At 37.2% G+C, this 11,034-nt stretch overlaps 1 long non-coding RNA gene across 1 annotated transcript; it reads left to right on the top strand.

The window, feature by feature from the left end:
- Positions 1–1,833: 1,833 nt before the first annotated feature.
- Positions 1,834–3,079, top strand: LOC148802370 (uncharacterized). The gene is made up of 2 exons (XR_016081976.1): positions 1,834–2,535; positions 2,636–3,079. It is a non-coding gene; the product is annotated as an uncharacterized LOC148802370 (long non-coding RNA).
- Positions 3,080–11,034: the final 7,955 nt, after the last annotated feature.

Raw genomic sequence — 11,034 nt, 5'->3', positions numbered from 1 at the left:
CTATCACTTTACCCAAATGCCCCAAATGTCTCAAACTAGTTGACATATAATTATAGGATATAGTTATTGAAGGGGCATTATTGTCCCAAACTAGCTATTTTATAGGCTTATAGTTGTTGATTGAGGTGGTATGTTTGTAAAAACCCCTTGAAAAAATGTTGAAACTAGCTGTTTGGGGGAGGGGGGGGGGGGTCCCCCAAGGACCCCAACGGCTAGTTTCTCGAATGGGCTACACTCGATCCATTGCAGGCTTGTAGGTTGTGCTACTTGTTGGGCTATGTCGTGCAGGCCTATGGACCTGAAACCCCCGACCCAGCATGATCCACATGATTGTGTTGTGCCCAGCATGGCCCGTGTGCAAGTCTGGTCCAAAATCTTGTTACGACCCAGAACAGCTCGATTTACACCTCTAATCCTCTCCCTTGGAAAGCGGGGTGTTCAAATTTGGATAAAAAACCAAAAACCGAACTGAACCAAGCTGAATAAGCTAATTCAGGTATTGGTTTGGTTCGGTTTTTGATGTGTTAAAAATTTAATAAAATCAAACAGAAAACCAAACTACTATACTATATAAAATTGTATATTATATAATTAATTATTTATATTAATTGTATTATGTTTCACTAATTTAAGGAACAATTCTCGATTACTACCTTGTACTTTAGTCCTAGTGTCATTTTACTCCCCAAACATTAAAACACGATAATTCGGTACCCGAACTTTCAAACGGTGCCAATCCAGTACCTACCATTAACCATGCGTTAAGTGGCATTTAAAAAGACACAAATGCCCTTCGTGTGTCATCTAATTCTCTTTATCAACCATCCAAATGTTGATAAAATAATGAACAGTGCCAAATCCTTGCCTCTTCTATTCAAGAAAGTTGGAGTCACTATAATGCCCACTAAGACATGACCCCAACTTTCATGAATAGAAGAGACAATGATTTGAGACTATTCATTTTTGGTCAACGTTTGGATGGTTGCTAAAGACAATTAGATGACACTCAAAGGGTGTTTATGTCTTTATAAATGCCACTTAGCGACTGTTTAATGGGCTGGTTAACGTCAGGTATTGGATTGGCATATTTTGAAAGTTCAGGTATTGAGTTGTCACGTTTTAAAGTTTGGGGACCAAAGTGACACTAGGCCCAAAGTATACGGTACTAATTAGGAATTTTCCCTTAATTTTATTTAATTATTGTTTTATATATTACTCTTTTTCTTAAATCTCCCTTTAGGCATTGAGCCCAATCGGAATTTTTGTTAGTATCAATACTAAATAAGAACACTAACTTAAATTAATTACTACTTTACTAATTAGTATTTAGTAATTACTAGTAACTAGTAAGTGGGAAACACAAAAGACAACCACATTGGAGTGCCCGAGTTGGGTTAGGAGTCAAACTATCAAAGAGTAATTACTAATTAGTATTTACTAATTACTAACTCTTGTTTGATTTTTCCCTTTTTCTACTAACTCAGTCCTTTTATTTTTTAAATACGGTAAGGATTGGTTTAGTTTAAACCCTCTTTCGTTCGGTTCAATTGAGGGATATGACCAAATTAAATAGTGGGTTAGGTCATCGGTTTGAACCGAACCAAACCGAATGTACACCCCTACTTGTCATATAAATTAAACAGTTATGTAAGGGACACTTTCGTCATATTCTGAATTCTCAAATCATACCTTGTATTATGATAGAGTCCCTCTTTTATGTTCGGACATTCTCAGAATTCCCTCTCACCACTCTGTTCCACAGTCCAACGCGCAGGTGTGTGGTGAGTGGCCAACGGGATGCTCGGGTTGGGGCACAAAGAAGATGAGGACAAGAGATGGGGAGGGGAGAGTTCGAATGACCTTAAAACTTTTGAAAGAAGCCCTGTTTTTGAATTTTGTCCTTTTGCGGGTGGTTAAACCGGGTTTGTTCAGCTAACGGCTGAACACCCGTTAATATTAGTGTTTTTGTCGAAATGCCAATGTGGTAACTTCTGAATGGTGGGATCACGTATCCAATAAACCCACGAGTGCTTATTCCCTTTTCTGTCCGGCTGACTGCTTATTCCCGAAGGCCACCACCGCTCGATGGAGGTGAAGGATGGAGGTGAAGGATGAAGGCCACCACTGCTTATTCCCTTTTCTGTCTGGCTACTTTGGATGGAGGTGAAGGACACGGTAATTCCCGAAGGCCACCACCGCTCGATGACTAATTCTGTTAGAATTTTAAATATACCGTTGTAAGAATCGTGGTATTTATTCTGCAATCTTTGATACGCTTTACCTTGTCATTTAAATTGATTTTGTAACGGTCCAAATCCTTATCCATCGACCTGAGAGCAATACTTACCTCGATATCGATTAATTTCTATATAAGACTTGGTGTTTTCCATTCAGAGAAGACCTCGATATCGTGCTTCTTAGAAAAGAAAAAACAGAGAACAAAACCACTCGATTTCCTCAGACTTACCTGCGAATGGTGATCCATGGCTCCAGAGTCAGTTCACTCAGGTGGAGCTTCGCAGCTTGAATTCCAATGTGAGTAATCCTCAAAACCCTAAAACCCAAGTAGCTTTCTTGTTTGTGGGTTACTTCGATGTTTTGTCTATTTTCTTGATTTGGCGGCTGGTTTCTGCAGTTTCTCTCAATGAGGGAGATCGGGCGAGTGACAATCAGAAACTTGCTTTCCAGGACGTCGGAGCTGAAAGCCGTTGGAGAGTCTTTGACTGAGGAAGAGAGGGCTGCGTGTTTGATCGAATCGTATCTGGACATGGACGAGGAGGTATAGGATTTTGAAGTCTTCCTTCGGGTGAGTACTATTATAGGATCTGCAGCTTGAATGCGTAAACGTTGAATTTGAATTCATTTTTGTATGCAGTTTATGGTTTTGGGTTGAGATTGTAAAAGATCATAGCGAATGATCTTTCTATGATATGTGTAAAGGTGTACTATGTAGATGCTTTGATTCCGAGACAGAGAATTTGGCTTGTTGGATGATTGTTCTGGATTTGAAACATAGGGTACATGGCATTGCCCTTTTCAAAAGGCATGCACCTATTTTAAAAATGACTTCCTTTGTTTATATTTTGTTTGGTAGATTCTTTTGTGTTATATGCCTTTGTAATGGTTTGTCAACTTCTCAAGTACCTTTTATTGCTGTTTATATTAGTAGTAATGGTCTATTGGCTTTTAAAATAAATAAATATAAAGACCATTCAATACCTGAATGGTCTATTAGATTTTATGGCTGTGATTTATGACTCAAATGAAAATAATTTTTAAGTTTTTTTGGTGTTGCTTCTGGTTGTCCACATTTGTATCTCTATGCCAGCCTGATGATGCCTTTTGCCCTTTACCATTTCTTGTAGCACTTTAGAGGAGCTAAAAATCCATTATTTTTCTGCAAGTAATTTGATGCAGTTTTGCACCAATTTCTCAAAACATTGCAATGCATCGTGTCAAGATAAATTTGAAACTTATTGGAAATGGTTTTAGAAGGAGGTTCCTTTTTTTGTTCTCCATAACAAAGCAAAATTACTTTCACCAATGTCAAATCCTGAAAATGGAAATGATAATTATATTTGCACCTGAAATTTGCAAATAGAACTCATTAGTATAAATGCCTTCTGTCTTACTATGTCATCTATAACATGCATAATCTTACCAAAGAGATTAGACTCATTTGCTTATATATTATATGTTGAGGCATGACTAAATTTGATCATGTCTAAGCAGTCATATAAAAAAAAATTTTGGTCTCAGTAGAGATGATTGGGCATTGCATTTTGTGATAACAATTTTTAACAGAACTGAGCAAGTTGACTGAGGAATTCATATAGCTTTGTTGCCAGACACCCTGATCATATCCATCTTGAGGTCACAGAGCATCAATGTGCTCTATCCAACACCTACAATACCTCTATATAGCTCCCTGATTCAAGTGAAAATCTCTAGCAACCTCTGGTCGAAAGGGCTGGAAAGAAAGGCTTTAAAATCGTGTTACTTCCAGGCATTTACTTGGTAAAGAATGCATTTCTCAGCTCCATGACTAGCACTTCCCTTCTAGAAGGCCAAAACCAGGATTTGGAAAGAAAAAAGTTTTGTTTGCTTCAAATGGTCTCAGATGATCTCTGCAGTGAGCATCAGCTATCTTAATGGCAGTGGCCACTATAGCCCATTTCAATACTTTCTATGTAAGAGATAATCCATGCTGACTCCTAGACGCCATAGGAACTCTCCTTAGCCCTTAATACCACTGTTTAAAAACATTGAGAGAGTTTGGTGGAGAATGGGATTCTTTGTTTCTTGAGACCCATTATTATTTTTTTTCTGTTCCCCCATGCATGTATTCCTTATCTATCTTACCCAGCAGAGTTGGGAAGCTCATCAAGATTTTCAGAAAACATCCCACCCTTCTAAGTTCTAACCTTCTACCTATCGGAATATTAAGTCTTGATTCTGGACTGTAATTGTTTGAAAGCCATTTTTCTATTTTGACTTTTGAGCACATTACAAACTGAAAATTATATAAGTAATATTTTCTATAATTGAAACAATTACTTTGATGTTTTAACCTTAGATACAACTATGGGCGGACCTCAATTTGAGGAAAACACCTCAATTGGTGGAGTTAGTTGATGATAGTAAGGTGAAATAGCCTTTTTATAGAAGTTTTCTGCTTATTTGTGATTTTTTATGAAATGTTATTTGCTACTTTTTAGTTCATATGTTGTATTTTGTTCATAAATCGTTAGATGTGGAGGAGCTGATGAATCAACCACCTGAGAAAATCTTATTGAAATGGATGAACTTTCAACTGACTTTCTCAGCAGATGTGAAGGTAAGTTAAAATTGGGTTAATAGATTCCCCTTTTCTTTATTTCGTTTGTGTGTTCATAATCACTATAACCTACCTTTGACTTTCTCAGCAGCTTGAAAACTTAATATGGTAGTGTACTATCTCAAAGTGGATATGAGATATTTGAAACAAGTGGTTGTTGATTCATCGAAACTTGAAATCCCATTTAGTTATATTTGGCAGTTAGAACTAAAAGATGCTTTATAACTCAATTTTATTTCATCCCACTTGGTGCTTGAATCCCAAAACCAGAAACCAGAAACCAGGCTGAATGTTCATTGAGTTAATTGAAATCACTTAGCAGTAAGCACTTTCCAGTTTTCATAGTTTGAATGCTGGAACATGCCTCCTTTTCTGATCAGTAATTGGAAGGCCCTCTTCCTCCTCCTTGCACAAATATAACAAAAGCAAGTGTGCAATTAATGAGCATAGGCAATTGCAACTTGTTTAAATCTCAACATTAGGACAAGCTCTTTGTAGTAACAGCATCGAATGCATCAAAGTTTAGTTTATGCTAATAAGTCATTTTCTCTAATTAACTTTAAAAAGTCTGAAATCATTGCTATCCAAAACTGGTCTTTGGAAGATTTAAATAGCCGGTAAATTCTTGGGATCTCCAAAAAAGGCAAAGTGATATATTGTGTTATATATCAGAAGTATTCATTTGGCAAGAGAGAAAAGCAAAGTGTTTTTAATAACAAGAAGATGCGAAGGGATGGAGTACTTAGGAATATCCTCCAGTATCAGTGGTAGAGGCTTCATTGAAGCAGGTAAGGGATGATAGCACATGCAATCAAGGGATCAGATGTCTTGATATAGAGGGCAATGTTGTTCTTCAAAGGAACAACAATGTTTTCTAGTTGAGGAAGTGTTAACTGGAAGGATTGGTGCCAATTTGGGAACGGATCCAAGAGGATTAACTGATTAGGTAAATCTTATTTGGTGCATGTTACTAAGGTTTTTTCGTTGTTAAAAGAGGGACTTGTTGAGACTGGACCCAGCAATAAATATAAGAGAATTTTTTCAAGGAAGGTTGGTTCTAGAGCTACGAATCATAAGGTTCTTATTGATATTAACTCCAGTGATCAAATTAACATTCATGACAGTTCTGAAGTTGGGGAGTTGAAAAAGATTGGAGTCCTTGAGGTGAAAGGGAAGGGGGATGTGGGTAAAGCTTTGATAAGTAATGAAGTTTTGAACTTAGATAATGGGAAAAGGAAGAGTCGAGTGGACTTAAGGAAACTAGTGGAGAGGGATATTGAAGTTGGTAAATCTGTAGGCCTATTCTTTTTGGGTGGTGAGGCTTTTTTGCTAGAAGGGCGTTTGAAAGAGTTTGAGAACAAGAAAAGGTGAAGTGAAATAGCAACACTCAAGAGGAAGGTGGAGAGACATGGGATGAGGGAGAGGGTCAGGATTTCAGACGTGGAGGAGTAAGTGCGATTGATGGGAGGAGTTGTGGAAGTTTGATTTGCTGGTTTTTACAGGAGGCGGATGCTGTTGTTTGAAGTGTTCAAGAGGGTTGGTTGGAGATTTTCTCATCTTGACCAGGGCTAGTGTTACTTTGTTTAGTTCTTGGAATATGGTTTTAGTTTGGTTTTGTGTGTTGACCCTGGATTTGTGCTGTAATTTTTTTTTATTTTTTATCTTTTGTTGTTTGCTGTTGTTGGAGTATTGTTTTTGCTTTCGGATGATGTTTTATCACCTTTTAATTGTAATCCCTTGTTTTCTTTTTTAATGAAATTTACTCTTGAAAAAAAATCCTTTGTTCTCTAAGCTCCTTATATGGTGTTAAATGAGTTCAAAGACTATTGCTTCAAAGTGTTCTTTCTGCATATAATCTGTGGGGGTAGTTTTGTGGTGCCTTTGTCCACCTTACTTGTGTTTCTTCCATTTTTTGAAATACTTTCTCTTTTTTTTTTTTTGTACAGTTAATGTATAGGAGTTCCTAGTATTTGGAGTTTTTAATAGCTATTGCCCACGTTATCCCATTCTTCTGTTCCTTCTCCTCCTATTCGTGTTTGCTCTTTCGACCCAAGTCCACACTCAACCTCCACCTTTACTTCCTCAAAATGCAAACCATCTTCAAAACAACCTTTATCCCGACACATACATACATGCATTGATAGGCTGAATAAACTGAAAATCCCCTCCAATTTATTGTTGTTTATTAGGTGAATTCCAAGAGGGAAAATACAATGAGTGAGGGAAATCTTTGTAAGTGTGAGACTTTATTCTTGTGAATGATCCAAACTTATCACAATTCATGAGGTTAAGGAAGCTGAATATGACTTTCACCATGACCAGCCATAACTACCTTCATGTGTACAATGCACTTGATTGAATAATTGATAATCATTCGAGCTAGTTCACATCTGAACTGCTAATGCATGTGGTTCAATAATTGAAAAAGAGAAAAAGAAAGGGACAAAAGTCCAAATGACTCCGCTGGCATGAACTGAATAGTAAAACTAGCGGTTTATGACATGAGTCAGTCCCAACTCCGCTATTCCGAGCTGAATAGTAAAACTAGCAACTTGGAATATGAGTATTGTTATCTGCCTCAAGCCTGTGACCAGTGTGAGATGGAGCATAAAATGCACTCACACCAAAAAAAAAAGAAAAAGAAGAAAGAAGCAAACACCCCGTGTGAGATGGAGCATAAAATGCACTCACACAAAAAAAAAGAAAATAAAAAGAAGAAAGAAGCAAATACCCCGTGTGAGATGGAGCATAAAATGCACTCACACCAAAAAAAAAGGAAAGAAAAAAATAATTTGGTGACGGCTGAGGTTCAAAGGGACAAAATGTGGTTGAACACTCGATGAGGTGCAGTGACAGATTTGAGACCAAGCTCAAAGTAAGGGTTAAATTTGGCGGTCAAGGAGCTGATTTACATATTGAATGGAAGTGAATGTTGGAGCATGAAGAATTTCATATTCTCCCCTTCCTTGACTCTTATGTATGTGATAAGAATGACAATTCAGATGAATGAATCAGAATACCTACACAGGTTTCCCAACCACTCAATGTATTCTCATCCTAGAATTCATCCGGTAAATGGTAATAATAAGGGGGGATGATCAGTTTATGGCTGAGGTCTTTGCTTGAGGACAAGCAAAAGCTTAATCCACTTGTGAAGGGGTACCTTTCCCCTATGCCCAGTCCTTGCCAATGTTTCCCTGAATGGTGCAATGCCTACCTTCATCTCATCATACAAAGGCACCATCGCTCTATGGAAACTCTACATTGGCTAACTATTCTTGGGTGATGGTGCCCCTCATGTGCATTGAAAACAGAGAGGACACATCCTCTACTGATATCCAAAACTCCCCAAAAGGCCCAAAAAATGTGTGTATAACAGCAATGACCCAGTAATCCATACATTTTTTATGATTATTTGCACCTTTAATCTTATAATGTTGGGCTTTCTGCCAGAATGGCAACCTATATTGTTGGTGATGATGGAATTAGGTAACCAATTAACGATTTTGGTTTCAATTTTATTTTGATAGGCAAGTACTCTCTTTCTTTGTTTTTCGGTTGTTCTAGAGATTAGTGATTTTAGTCTGAGTTGGTTCAGAATGATGTGCTTTGAAACAAGTGGTTGTTGATTCATCGAAACTTGAAGTCCCATTTAGTTATATTTGGCAGTTAGAACTAAAAGATGCTTTATAACTCAATTTTATTTCATCCCACTTGTTCATAAATCGTTAGATGTGGAGGAGCTGATGAATCAACCACCTGAGAAAATCTTATTGAAATGGATGAACTTTCAACTGACTTTCTCAGCAGATGTGAAGGTAAGTTAAAATTGGGTTAATAGATTCCCCTTTTCTTTATTTCGTTTGTGTGTTCATAATCACTATAACCTACCTTTGACTTTCTCAGCAGCTTGAAAACTTAATATGGTAGTGTACTATCTCAAAGTGGATATGAGATATTTGAAACAAGTGGTTGTTGATTCATCGAAACTTGAAATCCCATTTAGTTATATTTGGCAGTTAGAACTAAAAGATGCTTTATAACTCAATTTTATTTCATCCCACTTGGTGCTTGAATCCCAAAACCAGAAACCAGATACCAGGCTGAATGTTCATTGAGTTAATTGAAATCACTTAGCAGTAAGCACTTTCCAGTTTTCATAGTTTGAATGCTGGAACATGCCTCCTTTTCTGATCAGTAATTGGAAGGCCCTCTTCCTCCTCCTTGCACAAATATAACAAAAGCAAGTGTGCAATTAATGAGCATAGGCAATTGCAACTTGTTTAAATCTCAACATTAGGACAAGCTCTTTGTAGTAACAGCATCGAATGCATCAAAGTTTAGTTTATGCTAATAAGTCATTTTCTCTAATTAACTTTAAAAAGTCTGAAATCATTGCTATCCAAAACTGGTCTTTGGAAGATTTAAATAGCCGGTAAATTCTTGGGATCTCCAAAAAAGGCAAAGTGATATATTGTGTTATATATCAGAAGTATTCATTTGGCAAGAGAGAAAAGCAAAGTGTTTTTAATAACAAGAAGATGCGAAGGGATGGAGTACTTAGGAATATCCTCCAGTATCAGTGGTAGAGGCTTCATTGAAGCAGGTAAGGGATGATAGCACATGCAATCAAGGGATCAGATGTCTTGATATAGAGGGCAATGTTGTTCTTCAAAGGAACAACAATGTTTTCTAGTTGAGGAAGTGTTAACTGGAAGGATTGGTGCCAATTTGGGAACGGATCCAAGAGGATTAACTGATTAGGTAAATCTTATTTGGTGCATGTTATTAAGGTTTTTTCGTGGTTAAAAGAGGGACTTGTTGAGACTGGACCCAGCAATAAATATAAGAGAGTTTTTTCAAGGAAGGTTGGTTCTAGAGCTACGAATCATAAGGTTCTTATTGATATTAACTCCAGTGATCAAATTAACATTCATGACAGTTCTGAAGTTGGGGAGTTGAAAAAGATTGGAGTCCTTGAGGTGAAAGGGAAGGGGGATGTGGGTAAAGCTTTGATAAGTAATGAAGTTTTGAACTTAGATAATGGGAAAAGGAAGAGTCGAGTGGACTTAAGGAAACTAGTGGAGAGGGATATTGAAGTTGGTAAATCTGTAGGCCTATTCTTTTTGGGTGGTGAGGCTTTTTTGCTAGAAGGGCGTTTGAAAGAGTTTGAGAACAAGAAAAGGCGAAGTGAAAGAGCAACACTCAAGAGGAAGGTGGAGAGACATGGGATGAGGGAGAGAGTCAGGATTTCAGACGTGGAGGAGTAAATGCGATTGATGGGAGGAGTTGTGGAAGTTTGATTTGCTGGTTTTTACAGGAGGCGGATCCTGTTGTTTGAAGTGTTCAAGAGGGTTGGTTGGAGATTTTCTCATCTTGACCAGGGCTAGTGTTGCTTTGTTTAGTTCTTGGAATATGGTTTTAGTTTGGTTTTGTGTGTTGACCCTGGATTTGTGCTGTAATTTTTTTTTTATTTTTTATCTTTTGTTGTTTGCTGTTGTTGGAGTATTGTTTTTGCTTTCGGATGATGTTTTATCACCTTTTAATTGTAATCCCTTGTTTTATTTTTTAATGAAATTTACTCTTGAAAAAAAATCCTTTGTTCTCTAAGCTCCTCATATGGTGTTAAATGAGTTCATAGACTACTGCTTCAAAGTGTTCTTTCTGCATATAATCTGTGGGGGTAGTTTTGTAGTGCCTTTGTCCACCTTACGTGTGTTTCTTCCATTTTTTGAAATACTTTCTCTTTTTTTTTTTTTGTACAGTTAATGTTTAGGAGTTCCTGGTATTTGGAGTTTTTAGTAGCTATTGCCCACGTTATCCCATTCTTCTGTTCCTTCTCCTCCTATTCGTGTTTGCTCTTTTGACCCAAGTCCACACTCAACCTCCACCTTTACTTCCTCAAAATGCAAACCATCTTCAAAACAACATTTATCCCGACACATACATACATGCATTGATAGGCTGAATAAACTGAAAATCCCCTCCAATTTATTGTTGTTTATTAGGTGAATTCCAAGAGGGAAAATACAATGAGTGAGGGAAATCTTTGTAAGTGTGAGACTTTATTCTTGTGAATGATCCAAACTTATCACAATTCATGAGGTTAAGGAAGCTGAATATGACTTTCACCATGACCAGCCCTAACTACCTTCATGTGTACAATGCACTTGATTGAATAATTGATAATCATTCGA

This window comes from Nelumbo nucifera, chromosome 2, assembly GCF_055504915.1.
Source record: "Nelumbo nucifera cultivar China Antique chromosome 2, China Antique-T2T, whole genome shotgun sequence".
Taxonomy (NCBI): domain Eukaryota; kingdom Viridiplantae; phylum Streptophyta; class Magnoliopsida; order Proteales; family Nelumbonaceae; genus Nelumbo; species Nelumbo nucifera.
The sequence above is the reverse complement of the archived record's forward strand: the minus strand, read 5'-3'. Positions and strand labels throughout refer to the sequence as shown.